This window comes from Narcine bancroftii, chromosome 1 (assembly GCF_036971445.1).
Source record: "Narcine bancroftii isolate sNarBan1 chromosome 1, sNarBan1.hap1, whole genome shotgun sequence".
Taxonomy (NCBI): domain Eukaryota; kingdom Metazoa; phylum Chordata; class Chondrichthyes; order Torpediniformes; family Narcinidae; genus Narcine; species Narcine bancroftii.
In genome coordinates this window covers 326789691-326812819 of record NC_091469.1, presented here as the reverse complement: position 1 = coordinate 326812819, position 23129 = coordinate 326789691, and the positions used below count along the sequence as shown (strand labels likewise).

The following is a 23129-nucleotide window of genomic DNA, read 5'->3' as shown; positions in this document are numbered from 1 at the left end:
TTCCATCAGTTTGTCAAAGAGTGGGACTTTGTACACACCATGTCAAGTCCAATCGTCTAGTGGAAAAATCAGTACAGACAGTGAAAAGACTGATGAACAAGGCAAAAGACAGTGGAATGGACTTCTACAAGAGCATGCTAGTATACTGCACAATGCCACTTGAGTGTGGAATGTCACCAGCACAATTCCTTATGGGACGTAGGCTAAGATCAAACATATCTATTCAGGAGAACCTCCTAAAAACAAAAGAGGGGGAAAAGGTGAGGAAATTCAAAGAACAACAGAAAGAAAAGCAAAAGTATTACTTTGATAAAGGAACAAAAAAACCTATTTTGTAATTTTATAAGAGATCAAATACAGTTCTTTTTGAAAATAAATGTGGATTCAGTTAATAGTACATTTGTTTTATGAGATGCTTTAAAAGCATATTTGAGGGGACAAATTATTAGTTATACTGCTAAAATTAAGAAACAATGTAGCCGATGTAACTAAATTAGAGGAGATAGAGACATTAGAAACAGATTTACAGCAAAATTTAATGGAAGTTAAGAAAATACATTTAACTATTATGAAGTTATGATATAATTCGTTAAAAACATAAGTTTGAGAAGTTAAAATAGAGAACGAGACAAAGATATTATGAATTAGGAGAAAGAGCACATAAAGCATTAGCTTGGCAGTTAAAAATGGAACAAGTTTCTAGAACAATAAATGCTATTAGGGATGAATCAATTATTACATATAAACCTCAGGAGATTGATGAAATGTTTAGAAAATTTTATGAAAAAATTACATACCTCTGAATTAGTGGAGGATGAGGTTAAAATAGATATTTTTTTTATCTGATCTGGATTTAGCTTTGAGTGGTAAGGATATTAAAGATTTGGATGCTTCTTTTACTGCTAAAGAAGTAATAGATGCACTTTGATCTATGCCAAATGGGAAGTCTCCAGGAGATGATGGCTTTACTTCTGAATTTTATTGTAACAGGCGACAGACAGGTGACAGAGGTTCATTCTTTTCTGGATTACTTTTCTCAAACAATTATTACAGTTATTCGTAAGAAAGATAGAGACCCATTGAAAGCTGGGTCTTATAGACCAATTTCATTATTAAATGTTAATTATAAAATTGTAGTGAAGGTTCTAGCTAATAGATTGGATAAATAATTACTAGATTTAATTCATTTAGATCAGGCAGGTTTTATTAAAAATCATTATTTGGCAGATAATATTGTGAAGCTGATTTCTTTAATTAACACTTCTCAGGATGCAGAAAAGGCCTTTGATAGAGTAGAGTGGAGATTTTTATTTAAAGTTTTAGGGAAATTTAAATTTGGCCCTTTTTTTATTGGTTGGATTAAGGCCTTGTATAGAAGTCCTACTGCTAGAGTTGTGACAAATGGACAGTTATCTTTACCTTTTATGTTGACCAGATCGACTTGAGAAGACTGCCCTTTGTCACCAGCTCTATTTGCATTAGTTATTGAACCTTTGGCTTAGATGATTAGACAGGATAGTAATATTAAAGGTATTAAGGTAAAATATGAAGAATTTAAAATTAATTTGTTTGCCGATGATGTTTTGATATATTTAACAGAATTCTTTGACGTGTTTACATGACAGATTAGAACAGTATGGTGAGATATCAGGTTATAAAATTAATTGGGAAAAGAGTGAGATTATATGATTAGCTGAAATGAATTATTCTTCTTGTAGGCATATTGTGAAATTCAAATGGTCAAATCACATTAAGTATTTAGGTGTTAAGGTAGATTGTAATTATAGACATTTATATGAATTAAATTATCTGCTGTTATTGTCCAAAATTAAATGATTTGAATCGATGGAAAGATTTACCAATTACATTAATATGAAGAGTTAATTGTATTAAAATGCATATTTTTCCTCGAATTCAGTATTTGTTTCAATCTATTCCTTGTAAGATTCCTCAAATTTTTTTTTTAAGGATTTAAATGCGTTTATGGAAGGATAAAATGGTAAGAATATATTTACAAAAATTAACTTGGAAATATGAATTAGGGGGTTTGCAACTTCCAAATTTTCAAAATTATTATGATGCAGCACAATTGAAATTTATTAATAGGATGTTTGAAATAGATAAACCTTTGATATGGGCTAATATTGAATTATTTCAAAGTGGTGAGAAGAGGATGGATCAGTTTATTTATAGATGGAACCCTAAATTATTGAGTAATTATAATTTACCTGTTTTGAAATACTTAATGGATTTATGGTATAAAAAATTAAGTTATAGGCACTCAAGGTTAGATTTCAGGTATCAGAATAAGCTTTTCCCCTTCACACTTAACAATAATCTTTTGAAGTTATGGGATCAAAAGGGTATTAAATGAGTGCAAGATTGTTATGATGCAGGATATTTTATTTCTTTTCAATGAAAGAAAAATATATATCCTCAAATATTCTTTTTTTCTTATTATCAAATTAAAGCTTTATTGTTTAATAATTTTGGGCATACTTTACAGTTACCTAGTTGGTCTAAGTTTGATATTTTACTTACTGAGGGTGGTAAGAAGGAATTTATATCTGAGATGTATGCTTTATTACAGAATAAAATTCTCAAGTTGGATTTACATAAATCTAGATTGAAATGGGAGAAAGATTTAGGTATACTTATTTCTCAGGATGATTGGATGAATTTATGTAGGGATAGTATGACTAAAATTGTCAATAAAAGGTATCAATTAGTTCATTATAATTTTATTCATCAATTATATTTAACTCCAAAAAAATTAAGGATATATAATTTTATTTCTTTGGATTTATATTTTAGATGTCATATTTTAGATGTAGGTTATTTTTTACATTCTACTTCATCGTGTGAAACAGTGAAACCTTTTTGGAATAGACTTAAGGAATTTTTAGAAGTTATTCTGAAAATGAAATTTTCATTAGATTCTTTAGTATTTTTGTTGGGTAATATTAAGAGGCTGAGTTTAGAATTAAAATTAAATACATTTCAAATGTAATTTTGAGATTGGCATTAGATGTGGCTAGAAAATGTCTTGCAATTATTTGGAAAAATGAGACTGATTTGAGTATTCAGAGATAGCATATGGAGTTGAGGTCTTGTATTCCATTGGGGAGGATAACATATAATTTGCGTTGATAATTTTTTTAAATCATAAAACCTGGAGCCCATATTTGGATAATATGGGGTAGAAGTTTTAAATCCCCACACCGCACAGTAGTGGTGTTACTCCAAACCATGGTAATTAACTGATAAATTTTGTTGTTATGGGCGATCTCCTCTTCTCTCTTTCTTCTTTTTGGGGTAGGTTAGAGGGGGATGGTTAGTTTTAAAATATCATGTATGTATTTGTTTAATTTTTTTTAAGTTTTATTCATTAAATGTATGTGTCAATATACATAATACATTTATACATAAAATCATCATGAGTTAATAAATATATTTTTAAAAAAAGGAACAAAAACCTTCCAGAACTCCGTACTGGTGACCAAGTGAGGCTTAAGGATAAAACAAACTTATGGACTCAGAAGGGAACTGTCCTTAGTGAAGTCCAGTCAAGATCATACACCATTCAGACAGATGAAGGTGCTATCCTGCGAAGAAATTGTCGAGATCTTCAAATGGGTCCAGTCACAGTAGATGGAAAGACGATACTGTTGAACAACCTGGATGCACATCTGAGAAGACATCGTCAGAGGCAACAACTCCGATTCAAGGACAATCGATCAGGACATCGTCAAGACACGTGAATCCTCCTAAGAGACTAATTGAGCAAATTGAAAGACTCCTGTTCTATAATGAAGTAGTGCTATCTTATTCGCTCTTCAAGTTTTAGTGTATGTAAATGTGAACACACAAAACAAGTTTTAAAAATGTTAACAATGTTGATAATAATGAAAATGTAATTTCCTGATGTTAAAGTTAAAATTGCAGAGTTATACAAAGAAAATATGTTAGTTAAAAGTAAACTACTTTTTTTTAAGAAAGGGCGATGTAATGGTAGTTATTATGGTTGCAAGGCAACTGGCAATGCCTTACCATTTGATTAGACTTGGCTGCCAGCAGGGGGCTGACACACAGTATGCTGGATCTGTAATGGAGACTTGCAGCCTCATGGCCTGCCTCATGTGCTGTTCATATCAGCTTTAAAGTAAAGAACTTTTCCTTCATCCATGTATTGTCTAAGAACTCACACGTACGAATACAAGATGAAACAGTGGGGGCTCTTAATGATAGAGGCTGCATTTTTATAATTCTGAGGTCCCCAGATTGCCATGTTTTAACCAGACCAAAGAGAAATAGCTTTGTTTAAAGAAATTTCACGTGCATCCTTTGATTGTATGATAGCTGGTGTTTTTTTTTCAAAAAAACATATTTAAAAGGAAGAGAAGAGAGAAGGAGGGAGAGAGAGAGAAAGAGAGATGGTGAGAGAGTGAGAGAGAGAGAGAGAGAGAGAGAGAGAGAGAGAGAGAGAGAGAGCTGGGCGGCACAGTTAACATAGTGGTTACAGCAAGGCTATAACCCAGGTGTCAATCCAGCGCTATCTCTAAGGAGTTTGTACCTTATTCCCATGTTTGTGTGGGTTTCCTCCAGGTGCTCTGGTATCCTCCCTCTCTCCAAAATCTAAGAGGATCTAGGTTAATTTTGGTGTAATTCAGCATCATGGATGTAATCGGCTGAAATCGGTTTTGACAATGCTGTAAAAAAAGTTCAATAATTAAAACATTGTAGTGTTGGAAAATGCATAAATGATCACAAATGAATGATAAATCCGAGTTGGTGAGATTGAAAAAAACTTTATGAAAAGGCTACTTGAAATCACAATAATTTCACATATTTATGGCAGGATCAATTATCATTTTGAATCTTTTTTCTACAAACAAGAAGGAAACTAAACAACTTCACCAATTGAAACATTTTACCTTTCTTATTTTGTTCCCAGACTATCTTTTCGTATGATCTGATGGAGATATAGATGATACATTTCTGACAATAAGCGGTCTGGCCATTCTGAACAGACACCCTTCATTCAGAAGATTGTTAGTCTGACAGAGAAATGGACCAGCCCCAGGAATTCAGATTGTGCAGAGCGTGCTCTGTAATTGAAGCCTGCACCTGTAATATCTGTTGGAATGCTGCCAATACCAATAATTATATTTTGTAAATGGGATTTTAAACTGAGTCCCCATCTGCCCTCACAGGTGGGTGTAATGTATCTCACAGTGCACTCTTAAGGAAGAGCAGGGACTTCTTCTCAGTGCCTTGGCCAATATTTAATTCTCATCCAATCACTAAAGCACATTAATTGGTCATTAATACCTTGCTGTCCTTGGGACCTTGCTGTGCTCAAATTGATAACCGCTGTGGTTCCCACATTACAGTAATAATTAAATTTCAGAATTATTTAATTGTTTGCAGTGCTACAGGAAAGCCTGGTATGATAAATAATAATATGCATAAATGTATGTTCGTTTTTTACAATTACTTTTGGAGGAACTAGAAAGAGAAAATATACTGACTGCTACGTCATTAATAAATGCATATGCACTTGGACAGACTAATAATAATGACCACAAGGTGAAGAAAGAAAAGAGAACTATGCCCATGGAGTTGATCAGATTTGTTGTCATGTAATATTACAGAAAATTGCCTTTAGTCCTCTATAAGTTACACCAAGATTCATCTTTAGCATTGCCTGGTACATCTTACATTATGAGAAGAAGAAGCAAAAGAGAGCCCCTACCCCCACCACCACCAGAGTAACCGAGTGTCTGTGGATTCGCCTTCAGTGCTCCCTCAGCCTTCCCTGCCATACAAGACTCCAGTTCAATTCAGATCCTCCGCAACCCGAGCCCAGATCCAAACCACCGGGGGCACCATGAGGAAGCTTCAGGGCCCGAGGCCCTTCGGGAGCCCTTCTTGCCCTCAGCACCCACTTATAAACTGAAATCATAGAAAGGTTTGTCTTCACAATTGAAACCATTTTTTTTTATCTTGCACTATGAAAACTATGATTAGTTATGATCTATCTTTTGTACATTACGTCTTATTAATTTAATTTAATGATTTTTTCTAAGTACCTGTTCAGCTGCTGCAAGTAAGAATTTTGGTGCATATCTACATGATACAATGCATTTGACAATAAACCTATTACCGATAGTCTAAAACGATAACTTCATTACTCTCTCCACTGATGTAGTTTTAACATATAACATATAACAGTTTACAGCGCAGGAAGAGGACATAACGGCCCTACGAGTCCGCGCCGGTCCACTAGTTCCCCCCTCCCACTCTCTGCCCATAACTTTCCAACCTCCTCATATACATGTACACATCTAACCTTTTCTTAAATGACAGAAGGGACCCTACCACAACTACCTCCTCTGGAAGATCATTCCATTCTGCTACCACTCTCTGAGTGAAAAACCATCCTCCAACATTTCTCCTAAAGTTTTGCCCCCTTACCCTCAACTTATACCCTCCTGTTCCAACCTCTCCTGCCCTCAGGGGAAAGAGTCTATTAACGTCTAGTCTATCTATTCACTTCATAATTTTAAACACCTCTATCAAATCCCCTCTCAGCCGTCTATGTTCCAATGAATAAAGTCCCAGTCTCTTTAATCTTTCTCTGTACTCTAGATGCTGTAAGCCAGGCAACATCCTTGTAAATCTTCTCTGGATCCTCTCCAACTTATCTATATCCTTCCTATAATTTGGAGACCAGAACTGAACACAATACTCCAAACCTGGCCTCACCAATGCCTTAAACAGTTGCAGCATCACCTCCCAGCTCCTTTACTCTATGATTTATGAAGGCCAGCATACCATATGCCTTCTTATTATGGATTTCTGTTTTGATTGGGTTCTCCCTCCCTGCCATTGATGTGATTTACTGGTATCATCATCTAAAGAGGGCTCGCAAAATCAGTGAGGACCCCTAGCATGCCACATGCAGCATCTTCCAGCTACTCTAGTCGGGAAAGAGATGCAGGAGGATCAGAGCCAGCACCACTAGGCTGAGAACTAGCTTCTTCCCACGGGCAGTGAGGATGCTGAACGACTCATACAAACCCTCCGAGAGTCTATTGTTCATTTAGTTAATTATCTGTATGTGTGCACGTGTATCATTTGTCTGTATGTGCATTCGATCCATATGTGTTTGGCAGTGCTTTGCACCAAGAACAGGAGAATGCTATTTCACTGGGTTGTACTTGTACAATCGGATGACAAATAAAGTTGACCCAGTATCTATAATTTCAGATCTGCAGCAATATCAATATTTCTGTTCCTTAATATTCTATTTCACTGATAAATGCTTCAAATGAGGTCACACCAGTGACTTATAAACCCTCAACATCACATCCCTACACTTGTATTCTATTCCTCTTGAAATGAACGCCAGCATTTGCCTTCTTCACCACTGACTCAACGTGTAAGCTTACATTTAGGCTATCCTGCATGAGGGCTCCCAGGTCCCTTTGCATTTAGATATTTTCAATTTTCTTCTCATTTATTATCTGCCCATTTATCACAGCTGTGCTCAGACAGGACAGACCAGAGGACTTGTATACTGAGGCTATATGGGTAGAGTTGGAAAGGTATGTCCACACTTATGGGGTTGCTTTATAGACCACCCAATAATCAGTGAGAATTGAGGATAAAATCTGTGGAGAGATAGCAGACAGCTGCAGGAAGTATTGTAAGAGGTGTACAGGTTGACCCCTACTTGTGAGGGGGTTCCATTCCAGGACTCGCATCGTAAGGTGAAATTATCGTAAGTCAGGGTCTATCTATTCTGGTAGAATTCTGCCTTGTCCCTGCCGAGAGGCCAAGGTCCCCACCACTTCTGGTGGGAGGCCAAGGCCACCACTACTGCTGGCAGGAAGCCAAGGTCACCATTACTGCTGGTGTGAGGCCGACGTCCCCGCTTCTGCCAGGAGCCCAAGATGGTGCCGGGTAACTAAGGGCAGCAGCGTCAACTTGCAACCTACGTTGTGATTTGGAACGCATGCACGATTGCTGTCGCTCTCTCTCCCTCTTCAATCTCTCTCTCCCTCCCCAGCAACGGCAATCTGCGTATGTGTTCCAAACCTCCTTTTTTTTAAAACACTGTCCGTCAAACATGATAAAGGTTGAGTCCGGCTTACCTTTATTTAAAATGGATTCTGATCACCGTAACTTCGAAATATCGTAAGTCAGGACATCGTAAGTTGGGTCTATCTGTATAGCCCCAACACGATGCAAATGAGGTACTTGAGGAATATTAAATGCAAGAAAAAATACAAACAAATCAGGCAGGCTAAAAGAAGACATGAGATTGCTTTGGCAAACAATGTGAAGGAAAATCCAAAGGATTTCTACAGGTTTAGAGCAAAAGGACAGCAAGGGACAAAATTGGTCCCCTCAACGATGAGAGTCGTCGGCTATGTATGGAGCCAGAAGAGATGGGGGATATCTTAAATGGGTTTTTTACTTAGTATTTACTTAGGAAACTGGCACAGAGTCCAGGGAAGTAAAGAAAACAAGAGGTCCTAGACCCTTATACAGATTAAAGCGCAGGAGGTGCATGGTGTCTTAAGCAAATAAGGGTGGATAAATTCCCAGGATATTCCCTCAAACCTTGAGGGAAAGTAGTGTAGAAATTGCAGGGGTTCTGGCAGAAATATTTAAAATGTCCTTAGCCACAGATGTTATGCCGGAGGATCAGAGGGTAGCTTACGTTGTTCTGTTGTTTAAAAAAGGCTCCAAAAATAATCAAAGAATTATAGGCTGGTGAGGCTGACATCAGTAGTAGGTAAATTATTGGAAGATGTTCTAAGAGACTGAATATACAATTATTAGGGATAGCCAACATTGTTTTGTGCCTGGTCGGTTGTGTTTAACTAATCTTACTGAGTTTTTTGAGGAGGTTATCAGGAAAGTTGATGAAGGCAAGACTGTGGATGTTGTTTACATGGATTTTAATAAGGCCTGTGACAAGGCCCCAATTGGGGTGTTAATCAGGAAAGTTCAGATATTCATTATTCATGGTGAGGCGGTAAAATGGATTCAACTTTGGCTATATGGGAGAAGCCAAAGAATGGTAATGGATGTTTGCTTCTCAGACTGGAGGCCCATGTCTAGTGGTGTGCCTCAGGGATCAGTGCTGGGACCATTATTGTTTGTCATCTATATCAATGATCTGGATGATAATATGATAAATTGGATCAGCAAGTTTGCAGATTGGAGGAGTTCTGGACAGCGAGGAAAGCTTTCAAAGCTTGCAGAGGGATCTGGATCAGCTTGAAAAATGGGCTGAAAAATGACAGGTGGAATTTAATGCAGATAAGTGTGAGGTGTTGCATTTTGGAAGGTCAAACCAAGAAAGGACATACATGTTAAATGGTGGGACACATGAGGAGTGTGGTAGAACAGAGGGATCTGGGAATATAGATACATAATAATCTGAAAGTGGCAACACAGGTATATAGGGTTATAAAGAGAGCTTTTGGCATATAGGCCTTCATAAATCCAAGTATGCAGTATAGGAATTGAGATGTTATGGTAAAATCATATAAGACCTCATTTGGACAATTGTGTGCAGTTTTGGTCAACTAACTACAGGAAAGATATCAAGTAAGGGCAGCACGGTTGGCATAGCGTTTAGCGTAATGCCTTTACTACGCCAGCAATCAGGACCAGACTTGGGTTTGAATCCCGTGCTGTCTGCAAGGAGTTTGTACATTCTCCCCGTGTCTGCGTGGGTTTTTTCCGGTATCTCCTGTTTCCTACCACCATTCAAAAATGTACCAGGGGTGTAGGTTAATAGTGTATAAATTGCACGACATGGAATTGTGGGCCAAAATGGCCTGTTACCGTGTAGCATGTCTAAAATTTTTTAAAGTTTAATAAGATTAAAAGAGCGCAGAGAAGATTTACTAGGATGTTGGGAGGACTTCGGGAACTGAGCTACAGGGAAAGGTTAAACAGGTTCAGACTGAGGGGAGATTTGATGGAGGTATTAAAAATGATGAGGGGGATTGACAGAGTAAATGTAGATTAGCTTTTTTCCCCGAGGGTAGGTGAGATACAAACCAGAGGACATGGGTTAGAAGTGAAAGAGGAAAAGTTTAGGGGAAAAATGAAGGGTAAGTTCTTCATACAGAGAGTGGTGGGAGTGTGGAATGAGCTGCCAGCTGAAGTAGCAAATATGAGCTCAATTTTAATATTGAAGAAGAAATTAGACAGGTACCTGGATGGGAGAGGTAGGGAGACAATGGACTGAATGCAGGTCTGTGGGACTAGGCAGTATAATAGTTTGGCACAGACTCGAAGAGCCAAGGGGCCTGCTTCTGTGCTGTAATGTTCAATGATCTAAAGGAACATTTATTGCCCTTACTTTGTATTTCACATGATCCTCTCATCAGCATTATGTTTGGGGTATCTATTCTTGCTACGGTACTTTTTATTATTGTATGACTTGAAACAAAAAATGAACACACTGACCTTATATACTGCAACTGCCAATGCTCGCTTGTCTTCTGTTTGTAGGATCACCCACTGGTCCTGTGACCCTCACACAAACTGCAGAGAAATTTTGTTTCGACCTGCCAATTTGAAAGGTTTGGTAGTATTTCCCAACATTAGCCTGCTGAGCTTGCACAAAGCATATGCAAATTTCCTGATAAGAACTTACATGAAGCTTAATGCTGAGGTCTTGCAAGGCCTTCTGTTTGTCAGCTCAAGGGGTGCTCCATCGATTTAGCAGAGGAAGTCTCCTGTTTTGCCAGCTGTCAAAAATTAAAAAATACAATCAAAGTATTCATCATTAAATATTTCAAATAATTAAAATAAAATAACTTGAGAATAATTTAAATAATTAATGTAAAGAATAAATGGTGATTTCCCTATGTTTACCCAGGTCCCCTGCAGCTGTACCTCTCCAGCAACATGAATGGAACAGCTGTTCCTACACTAGTTAACCTGGTGTAAACAAACCAAGTCAAGACAAGTCAAGTTTATTGTCATCTGATTGTACAAGCACAATTCGATGAAACAGCGTTCTCCGGACATCAGGGCAAAACACGCAGACAAATGGCTAGAAATAACACATGTACAGACAAAGTATACAGGACAAATATTCATGTACACAAATAAATACATTTTGTTTCATAAATATGAGGGTCTCAGGTGGTTAGTGTGAGCAGTTCCTCTGGTTGTTCAGCGTTCTCACTGCCCGTGGGAAGAGGCTGCTCCTCAGCCTGGTGGTGCTGGCCCTGACACTCCTGTATTTCTTTCCCTTTGGGAACAGCTGAGAGATGCTGTGGGCAGGGTGGAAGGGGTCCTCAAAGATTTTGTGCACCCTCTTCAGACAACGATCCAGGTAGATCATGTCGATGGGGGACGGGGGGGAGGGGGACGCTCCAGTGATCCTGTCTGCCACTCTTATAGTCTTATAAATTGACCTCCGATTCACTTCTCTGCAGCAACTGTACACCACCGTGATGCAGCTGGCCAGGACACTCTCGATAGAGCTCCCATAGAAGCGTGACATGATGGTGACCATTTAACAGACAAACTGGCAACTTAGTGAACAGATTCCTGAGCATAAGTGGTAGATAATTTCAAAGAGCTCAGTGGCCTGTACCTGTCAAAGCTCAGGGGAAAACCCTTTAGGAAAACCTGGACCTGATTGTTCATGTGGCCAGGCTAAACTTCCAGACAATCTGATGTACGAAATGAGGGGTATTTCATGTGGCATCGTCTCAGGAAAATCTGGGCCATTATGGTTGAACAACTAGGTCATAGATGTACAATATTGTGTTATGCTGTACAATCACTCTGTCACATTGAACCAGCCTTCAATACCATCGTCTTCTTTGCACATTGTGTTTGCCTCTGTGCAGATTGCAGTGATGCTCACAGAGAACATTAACAAAATGGTTTAACATCGCAACCAATGCATAAAGGATTGTTTCCTTCATTGTTTCACTGACCATCTTTGAGCAACACAATTTGAGAAAGGTTGTTAAGAGTGTTAAGGCTGAAGACTCTCATAACCATGAAGCAATAATTATTTATTTATTTGTATCTATGAATACTTGTCCTGCGAATGTATTGTTTGTCTGTATGAGTGTGTGTCTGCATGCTTTGCACCTAGGACCAGAGAACGCTCTTTTGTTGTACTTGGACAATTGGATGACAGTCAACTTGCCTTGAATTGAAATCTGGCAAAAACAGATTTGTTGACTATGCTAAACAGGGACAGTGAGTTAAAGGATAATGATAATATTTTTTGACAAATTATTGTGTAAAGGGTTGACAAAAATATTTGTTAGCATTTGCATTCTTCACTGAAAAATTTAATGAAGACAATTTCAAAATAATTTGGCCAAAATAATTTCCACTATATATTTGATTAATGTTCACACTAGTCCATATTTTAAATTTAGTCGTACATCATGGTGACAGGTTCTTCTGGCCCAAGAGCCCATGCAACCCAAATACCCCAATTAAACTACAACCCCGTACTTTTTGAAGGGTGGGAGGAAACCAGAATACCTGGAGGAAACCCGCACAGGCACAGAGAGAATGTACAAACTCCTTCCCGACAGCACCGGATTCGAACCAAGGTCGCTGGTGCCGTAATAGTGTTGCGCTAACCGCTACGCTAACTGTGCCCTTTCCTGAGATATTCTGAGATTTGTTAACAAATCTATCATCTATTTCAAATTCACTTTTATTATCATATGGCTCCTGGGCCAGAAAGACCGGTTATCATGCTATATGGCTAAATTGGGGCGGCACGGTTGGTGTAGCGGTTAGCGCAACACCTTTACAGCGCCAGCGATCGAATCCCGGACTGCTGTGTCTGCATGGGTTTTCCCCAGAGGCTCCGGTTTCCTCCGACCAAGGTTGTAGGTTAATTGGGTGTAAATTGGGTGTAAATTGGGTGTAAATACAGCAATGAGCTCTCTGAACCCTTCTCCATTAACAATGGCGTGAAGCAAGGCTGCGTTGTCGCACCAACCCTCTTTTCAATCTTCTTCAGCATGATGCTGAAACAAGCCATGAAAGACCTCAACAATGAAGACGCTGTTTACATCTGGTATCGCACGGATGGCAGTCTCTTCAATCTGAGGCGCCTGCAAGCTCACACCAAGACACAAGAGCAACTTGTCCGTGAACTACTCTTTGCAGACAATGCCGCTTTAGTTGCCCATTCAGAGCCAGCTCTTCAGCTCTTGACGTCCTGTTTTGCGGAAACTGCCAAAATGTTTGGCCTGGAAGTCAGCCTGAAGAAAACTGAGGTCCTCCATCAGCCAGCTCCCCACCATGACTACCAGCCCCCCCCCACATCTCCATCGGGCATACAAAACTCAAAACGTTCAACCAGTTTACCTATCTCGGCTGCACCATTTCATCGGATGCAAGGATCGACAACGAGATAGACAACAGACTCGCCAAGGCAAAAAGCGCCTTTGGAAGACGACACAAAAGAGTCTGGAAAAACAACCAACTGAAAAACCTCACAAAGATTAGTGTATACAGAGCCGTTGTCATACCCACACTCCTGTTCGGCACCGAATCATGGGTCCTCTACCGGCATCACCTACGGCTCCTAGAACGCTTCCACCAGCATTGTCTCCGCTCCATCCTCAACATTCATTGGAGCGACTTCATCCCTAACATCGAAGTACTCGAGATGGCAGAGGCCGACAGCATCGAGTCCACGCTGCTGAAGACCCAACTGCGCTGGGTAGGTCACGTCTCCAGAATGGAGGACCATCGCCTTCCCAAAGTCGTATTATATGGCGAGCTCTCCACTGGTCAGCGTGACAGAGGTGCACCAAAGAAGAGGTATAAGGACTGCCTAAAGAAATCTCTTGGTGCCTGCCACATTGACCACCGCCAGTGGGCTGATATTGCCTCAAACCGTGCATCTTGGCGCCTCACAGTTCGGGGGCAGCAACCTCCTTTGAAGAAGACTGCAGAGCCCACCTCACTGACAAAAGACAAAGGAGGAAAAACCCAACACCCAACCCCAACCAACCAATTTTCGCCTGCAACCGCTGCAACCGTGTCTGCCTGTTCTGCATCGGACTTGTCAGCCACAAACGAGCCTGCAGCTGACGTGGACATTACCCCTGCATAAATCTTCGTCTGTGAAGCCAAGCCAAAGAAAGAGGGTGGCATGGACTTGCAGGCTGAAATGGGCTGTTACCATGCTGAATGTCTAAATTAAAAAAAAAGAAATATACATATCTTTGCACCATGGTTCACATGCATGAAAACACAATACACAACACACAATACTCATATACAGAAGATTTTTAAATAAATACATCTAAATCTAAATTTAAGGCAGTTAGTGCAAGAGACCTGAGTTCAAATCTGGCACTGTCAGTAAGAAGTCTATATGTTCTCCCCATGTTTGCGTGGGTTTTCCCCTAGTGGCTCTGTTTTCTTCCCCTCTCCAAGAACATAAAGGGATTGCCGTTAATCGGAGAATTTGGGTGACATGGGCTTGTGGGCTGTGAAGGCTAAAATTTAAAAATGTAAAAGTTATACTGGGTTACAAAATAGTGTTCATCAATCTCACAGTCTGCAGGAAGACACAATTCCCTCTTTCATCCACTTGCCAAGCAGATTTAAATTATGCAATTTTAAAATGCATATGTTTTATCTTGTTTATATTCGCAGTGTAACAGGCATTTTCATTTGTAACTTTGCCTTTAGAAATAGATTCACGAGTCTATCACCTTGCTAATGACCAAAAATATTAATTTGCACCTTAATGCACATCAATGCTTCCTCAACCATTGATTTGCTTTGTCTAAGTGAATGTGTGAGGCAGTGGGATTTGAATCAGGTTGCTCGTATAAAGGGCTGGCAGCTGTGTAAATTGGTCTGGCTTGACATCATCTGTCAGGACTTGCTCATCCCTTCCTAATTCTTCACTCCTGGGTGGATGGTACATTTGATGCCCACCTCTCTACTCCATGTATAAATCATCCACTTGAAATTAACACTGGCAGAACACTAACACGAATCCTGGGCACATAGATCTTCAATATAAGCACATGCTGGATAAAATGTATTGCCAATTGTTGGAAGCTACGATGTCTTCTGAAATGTGCTGTTCGTAATACAGAAATTATGTGGTACTGTTTGAGAAAGAACAAAGTAGACTTTCAAGGATGCCACCAGAACTCAGTAGCCTTTTAAGATGATGGAGAAACTCAGCAGGTCACACAGTATCATTGGAAGTAAAAGTCCATTGCTGTTTTAAGGCCTGAGCCCTTCATCGGGAATGTGGAAAATGGTGTGGGGGGTAGAGGGGGGTAGGAGGAGAAGAGGGAGAAAAGGGAAGGGGGAGCACAGGTTAACAGGTAAGAGATAATAGCTGGATACAGGTGGGAGAGTAGAAGCTAAGAAGTGACAAAAGGGAGATGGCAGAGGGTTAAGAAGGGTAGCTTTCTGATAGGAGAAAGAAAGAGAGGGGTGGGGAGCTGGAGGATTGGAAACAGATGAGTAGGGAGAGAGATAGAAACCAGAGAAGGGGGGTTAACAGAAATTGGAAAGTCAATATTGATGATCTCTGGTTGGAGACTGCTGAGATGGAATACAAAGTGGTTCACCACTTTGCCGTTAGCCACAGTTTGGCAGTATATGAAACCATGGACAAACGTGCCAATGTGGCAATGGTGTGTGGAATTAATATGACTGGCCACTGGGAAGTCCTTGCTGTGGTGGTTGACAGAGGGAACGTGTTCAACAATACAACCTCCCAGTCTGCATCCAGTCTCCCCGATATGAAGGAGGCCACAATGGGAGTACTGGATGCAGTAGATGACTCCTGTAGATTCACAAGTTAAATATTATTTCACTTGGAAGGAGTGTTTGGGGAACAGTGGTGAGGGAGTAAGTGAGGGCACAAGCGTAGTATTTCTTGCAGTCACAGTGATGACATAGAGGGAGCAGCCCCTGTGGAAGGTGGAGAGGGAAGGGTAGGGGATGGTGTGTCTGATGGTGGAATCTTATTGCAGGTGGCAGAAATTATGGAGAATAATATGGTGCTTGGTGGTAGGTTAGGATAAGGGGAATCTTGTCCAGGTTTCATCTGTTTGGGTGAAGGAGCCAGGGCAGATGTGTGGCACATGACAAGATACAGGTGATAATTGCATTAGAGAGGATGCTATGTTTTCTGAAGACGGAGGACATCTCGGATCTCGAATGATAATTGAAGGCCTCGTCATGGGAGCAGATGCGGCAGAGACGGGGGAATTGAGAATTGAGAAACGGGGGAAGAAAATGTGATAAGTCAAAGGTGAAATTATTGAGGTTGAGGACAAGTTCGGCCAGCCAGAAGAAGGTGGTGGTGGAGGGAGTCTGGTTAATTCTATTCACCGGAAAGAAACAACTTTAGTATGAGGAATGGAAGTGTATAGGGATTAGATATCCATGGTAAATATGAGGTGATCGAGTTCAGGGAGCTGGAAGTTGTTGAAGTGATGGAAAGCATGTGAATGGTCTTGATGTAGGTGGGGAGGGACTGGACCAGGGAGGACAAAACAGAATTGAAGTAAGTGGAGACCAATTTGGTGGGGAAGGAGCGCACGGACACTATGGATCTGCCGGGACAATTGTATTGTGGATCTTGGGCAGGAGGTAGAACTGGGTGATGCGGAGTTGGGAAACAATAAGGTTGGAGACTGTTCCAGGGAAGTGACTAGAAGTGGTGAGTTTAGAGATGGTGTGTGATACAGTGGTTTGATGAGTTTTGATGGGGTCCTGTTGGAGGGCTAAATAAAAGGGTCATCATCTGGCTTCAGCCAGATAGTGGTCAGTGTACCAGACCACAACAATGCCACCCTTGTCTGTGGGTAGAAATGTGAGGTTGGGTTAGTGCAGAGAGAGCGGAGGGCCAAGCATTCTGGGGGAGTGAGATTGGAATGAGTGAGGGGAGCAGTGAAATCAATACGTTTGATGTCACAGTGGCAGCTGGCAATGTAAAGGTCCAGAGAAAGCGGAATACTGGAATGAGATGCCCAGGAGGTGGAAGAAGGTTTAAAGCCAGAGAATGGATCAGTAGCAGGAGTGGAGAATCATGATTGTGGAAGTAAGCATGGAGACAGGGCTGACGGAAGAAGAGTTCAGCATCATGGCGTGTGCGGAACTCGTTAAGGTGTGGGCAAAGGGGGAAGAAGGTGAAGCCTCCACTGAGGACAGAGTGTTCATTCTCTGAGAGGGGCAAGACGAGGGGATGGTGAAGACCAGGCAGGGGTTAGAATGGAGAGTATCGGGGTGGGGGGGGGGGAAGAGGATGGGGTGGATCTGGAAGTGAAGGGTAGGAAGGGTTGATGGGAGGGTGGGGAGGGTTGGGAAAATCAGAGGGTCGAGAGAGAGGCCCATGTGTTCCCAGAGCCAGAGTGTGATTTCACAACCTGTAAGGTGGCGGGGCCGCGTGAGCCTGTTGTTCTGAATCCCACTGCCTATTGCACACTCATGATGAGACATGAAGATTGCTGTCAACCGGCTCTTCACATTTTTAAAAACTTTTTTTGAAAAACTTTTTTCAAAACTTGATTATTATAGAAAGTAATACAGAAATACCCATCTGTGGAAAATCATTCTTCAGTTTGCATTTTCAAATGAAAATCCCCTGAGGTCAGACATAAATCTTTGTGACTGTTACATCATGAAATTATTTTTTTAATGTGCCTCCAAAATAACTGTTACCATAACACTCGACTGATCTTTAACCAGAATATGTTTGTTGATCAGTTCATGTGTCTGAACTGCTTATTTATCAGGTTAGAAATGTGCTGTGCCTGCATCTCTATTTTAACAAGTGAACCACAAATTCAATTGTGCTTATCCAGTTCGGTCATGGCATCCAGGCAATGTGGAGTTTTACTTCAACTACGGTGTCTGCAGATTTTTGTGTTTTACTCCAGGAATGACTTCCAGCTTCCAGGAACTGAAGATTAATATCCAGAGCCCTGTTATGAACAGACAGACAGATAAGAGCGCTTCTTTTTTAATACAGAAAAGAGCTGGAGAAACTCAACAGTTCACACTGTGTCCATAGGAAACAAAGATGCTGCAAAACCTCTGGTGTCCGGCACCTATGGGGATTGGTAGGTGCCGGATAAGTGAATTTTCAGGTTGCTTGAGATTGTGTGTTGCATGATTGGTAAACTAACCTCTTGTGGGATGAATCAAAGGAGAAGTTATTGAGGGTGAGAACAAGTTCTGCCAGGTGGGATAGCGTGGTGGTGGAGGGGGACTTGTTGGGTCTGTTGCTGAGAAAGAAACAAAAGGCTTTGAGGCCTTCAGTCTGGGGGATGGAGGTATATTGAGAATGGACGTCCATTGTGAAAATGAGGCAGTCAACATCACGGAACTAGAAGTTGCTGAAATGGTGGAGGTCATCTGATTTATTGTGGTTGTAGGTTGGAAGGGAACTACATCTACAGAGTCTGCAGACTTTCTTGATTAAGAGCATTGCTTTTGTTCTTTGAACGTGTCAATAAATTTGTTATGACACATAAGTGAGTTAAAAATACATGATGTTTTTGAGTACGAACTGAGTAAATAGTCAACTGAGTAATGAAGAGAGAGTCTTCAGTTGGTCTGAGAACTGTATACCATGAAGTGAATATGTTAATTGAACAAATGGTCAGGGTGTATGGACAGGTCAGTGCTGGTGGGCCAAAATGTAACAAGGCTTTCAGGGATACCATAAAATATAGGGGCAAAAGCACTTGGCCCATCGTCTGCCATTCCATCATGAGTTGATCCATTCTCCCAGTCAGGCCCATTCCTTGGCCTTGACTCCATAACTCTTGGTATTCTGAATATTCAGATCTATATTTCTGATTTCAAATTTCAGATTTATTCTCCGAATACATGCATGACATCACATACAACCCTGAAATTCCTTTCACCCAAGGGCATGGCAGAATTACCACTGTTTGGTAGTGCAAAAAATAAACTGTACATAGCGTAAACATGTAAACAAATAAAAGAACTGTAATCAGATAGCGAATGTAAACAAACTGTGCAATATAGAGAGAATAACCATATAACCATTTACAGCACAGAAACAGGCCAGTTCGGCTCTACTAGTCCATACCGAACATCTTCTCCCACCTTGTCCCCACTGACCCGCAAAACAAAAGAAAATCAATAAAATCAAGAGTCCTTAAGTGAGTGCCTGCTTAACTTTGGTGTTGAGGAATCTGATGGTGGAGGGGTAGCAGCTGTTCCTGAACCTGGTGGTGCGGGTCTTGTGGTACCTACACCTCTTTCCTGATGGCAGCAGCGAGAACAGAGCTTATGCTGGGTGGTGTGGGCCTTTGATAATTGCTGTTGCCCTCTTATGGCAGTGTTCATACTTTTTGGAGGGATTTATGCTCAGGGGTATTACCAGACCGTGATGCAGCCAGTCAGTACACTTTTCATCACACCTCTATAGAAATTTGTCAGGGTTTCTGATGTCATACCAAACTTCCACAAACTCCTGAGGAAGTATAGGCACTGATGTGCACTCATCACAATGCCATTGGTGTGTTAGGTCCAGGAAAGATCCTCTGAGATAGTGGGTCCAAAGAACTTAAATTTGATCCCTCCCTCCACCTCTGATCCCCCGATGATCACTGGATCGTACACTTCTGACTTTCCTTTCCTGAAGTTAACCATCAGCTCCTTAATTTTGATGGCATTGAGTGCAAGGGTGTTGTTGGTGCATCATTCAGCCAAGTTTTCAATCTCCATCCTGTATTCTGACTCATCCCTTTCCTTTGAGCAACCCACTACTGTGGCATCATTGGCGAATTTGTAGATGGTGTTATTATCATTCTGATCTACATAGTCATAGATGTAAAGTAAGTAGAACAGGGGGCTAAGAACATAGCCCTGTGATGTTCGGGTACTGATGGAGATTGTAGAGCAGAAGTCCTTATCAATCCTCACTGATTGTGGTCTAGAGGTGAGGAGATCCAGGATCCAATTTCATAGTAGGGTGTTAACTCTCAGGTCTTGGAGATTGCTGATCAGTTTTGAGGAGATGATAGTTATTAAATGCTAAACTGGAGTTGATAGAGAATATCCTGATAAATGCATCTTTGCTGTCCAGGTGTTCCAGGGCTTTGTGTAGAGCCAGTGAGATGGCATCTACTGTAGGCCAGTTTCTATGATAGGTGAACTGGAATGGATCGATGTCACCACTCAGGAGCTGATCTGTTTCATCACCAGCCTTTGATCTGAAAGCACCTCATCACTGTTGATGTAAGTGCTACTGGTCAATAGTCATTAAGGTAGGTCACTACACTCTTCTTGGGATGACACCTGTTTGAAACAGGTGGGTACCATGCCCTGCTGGAGTGAGATATGGAAGATATCTATAATTACCTTGGTAAGTTGGTCAGCACAGATCTTTAATACTTGGCCGGGTACTCCATCCGGGCCAAACGCTTTCCTCAGATTCACTCTCCTGAAGGCAGGACGTGTGTCATCCTCAGTTACGGACAGGCTGGAGTCATTAGGGGACATGGGGGTGCAGAGGGGTGGTTCTTTGCTGTTACTGTTGTCAAATCAGATGCAGAAGGAGTTGAGTTCCTCTGGGAGAGAAATTTTGACATCTGCTGCTTTACCAGATTTGGTTTTGTAGCAGGTTATGGTATTTAGGCCCTGGCACAGGTTGCAAGTTGTTTCCATTTTCATCCAGAATCTCCATTTTGCTCTGGAAATAGCTTTCCGTGGGTAATTCCTGCTCCTGCTGTACTGATCTGGATTTCTGGACTTAAATGCCTGTGATCTGGCTCTCAGCAGGTTCCAGATTCTGAGGTACTTATCAGTCTCTGCCTTAAATACAGCCAAAGACTTGGCCAATATTCCAATATTGGACCGGAATTAGACATTTGATTAGAAAAATGGAACCTCACAGCAGAAAGGTATTTAAGCTGTTTGGCCCACTGAGTTCAGTTTGTTTTGGTCCATTTGTGGAGCACCGCATAAAGAGTTATCCATTGTCCCACTCCCCCTGCTCTATTTGGTGATCCCTGCAAAATTTTTATTTTGTAAGCGTGTTTCCAGTTCATTCCAGTGAATGCTTTTAGCATACTTTTACATGCCCTTTCTCAGTTGAGACTACTGCACATGTCGTGCACAATGTGACCTCTACCCCTCTGGAAAAACTAAATGCACATTGTGCATCACCTGGGCTCATGCTGAACAGGTGATCCTCGCCTTCCTTTCGCTTGGAGTTCAGAAGAATGAGGGAGGAACATCATACAGGCATTTTGAATAATGAAAGACCTGGACAAAATAGATGTGGCAAACTTGTTTTCCATGGTAGGGGAATCAAGGACAAGAAGGTGCAACTTCAGGATCGAAGGGTGTCAATTTAAAACAAAGATGCGGAGGACATTCTTTAGCCAGAGAAGAGAATCTCTGAAATTTGCTACCATGGGCAGCTGTGGAGGTCAAGTCGTAGGATGTATTTATGTCAGCAATTGATAACTATCTTAATAGTCAGGGTATCAAAGGTTATTAGGAGAAGGCAGAGGAGTGGGGCTGTGGGAGAATGGAACAGCTCATGATGGAATGGCAAAACAGACACGATGGGCCCAATAGCCTACTTCTGCTCCTATATCTTATAGTCTAATGGTCTTATGCCACTTTAATTCTCAGTCCCACTCCCATTTCCTCCAGTCTGCTTGTGACCTCCTCCAATGTCATCGTGAAGCCTAAAGTAAACTAGAGGAACAACATCTTATCTTCTATCCAGATAATTTACAGACTCTAGAAAGACTAACTCTGGTAAACTGCTCACTCTCATCGTATATATTAAATGAAATTAAATTAGACATACAGCACTGTAACAGGCCAATTCACTTCTAAGAGTCCTTGCTGCCCAAATTACACCCCATTAACCTACACCCTGATATGATTTTGAAGGGTGGGACAAAACCGGAGCCCTGGAGAAAACTCGCACAGACACGGGGATAACGTACAAACTCCTTACAGACAGAGCGGGATTCGAATCCAGATCCAGTCTCAATGGCTGGCGCTGTAAAGGCGTTGCACTAACCGTTACGCCCACCATGCCACCCTCTCCCTTTCTCATCCCATTTTTAAAAAATGCTTTGCCTCTGCTTCGTATTATCTGATCTCATGAGAACCAGGTATCAGAACTGAGATTTGAGAGGGTGATGAGAGCAAGAGGGGCTCCTGAAGGGGCCTTGGCACTTGAAGGCTTTGCTCATGATGTCGGAGTTTTGGATCTTGCTCAGATGGCCGAAGGTTTGAACAGAACTAGAGTATTGTGCGACTGCAGATGCTGCGGGAGCACTTGAGTCAAATCCATGGACTCTCAGTGACTCTGAGGGCACTCTCTTTTGCTTCACTTTCTGTAAGGGGCGGTGGGCAATACTAATGGAGAATCTTTGACTGCCTTATGGCAGACGAAAGGCAGCTTCATCTAATATTACATGTCTGTTTGATTACGTAGCAATAAATAGAATGATCTGATCTGATCTGTCTTGACTGATGTCCTTTTAGTTGTTTATCTGACACCTCACCCAGCTCTGCTTTGAAATCTCTCAGCCCCAATTCTGACCTGACCCAAAACACTGTGGAGGATTCTCTTTTCACAGATGCTGCTTGACCTGTTGAGTCCTTCCAGCATTTATACTTTTTGTTATTGCATCTGAAGCAAAATGGGCGATTTGATACTGGGTTGTGCCTGCATGCCCCACCTCAGAAACTGTTGACCAGGTTGATAGGCCTGCTTTATCCCTAATGCAGAGGTTGGAACATCAATATATCAAAAGTCATGCCATGTGGTACACACAGTTTTTTACATAAACACCCAGTGTAGATACTGTATAAGAAACCCGTTGCTTCCTTTTGGTCACCCTGCTGTATTATTTGATGCTTCATTGCATGAGGTAGGGTCATATAAAGGGAGCAGCAATGGAGAAGGCCCACTTATCTCTTTGAGACCACACCACTCGCTGTCAGAACAATTCAAGTAATCCCAGTCCTTTGCCCTCTTTAAAAATTTCAAATTCTGCTAAAATGTTCCTTTAAAAGCCGTGATTCAAAAGCATTTGCTGCATAACGTCTTT

The 23129-nt window shown here is 41.1% G+C and overlaps 1 long non-coding RNA gene across 1 annotated transcript; it reads right to left on the bottom strand.

Moving 5' to 3' along the window:
* Positions 1–3433: 3433 nt before the first annotated feature.
* LOC138752018 (uncharacterized) lies at positions 3434–10595 on the bottom strand. Its single transcript, XR_011350315.1, has 3 exons — positions 10498–10595; positions 4574–4709; positions 3434–3775 (listed from the first exon to the last, which is right to left on the bottom strand). It is a non-coding gene; the product is annotated as an uncharacterized lncRNA (long non-coding RNA).
* Positions 10596–23129: the final 12534 nt, after the last annotated feature.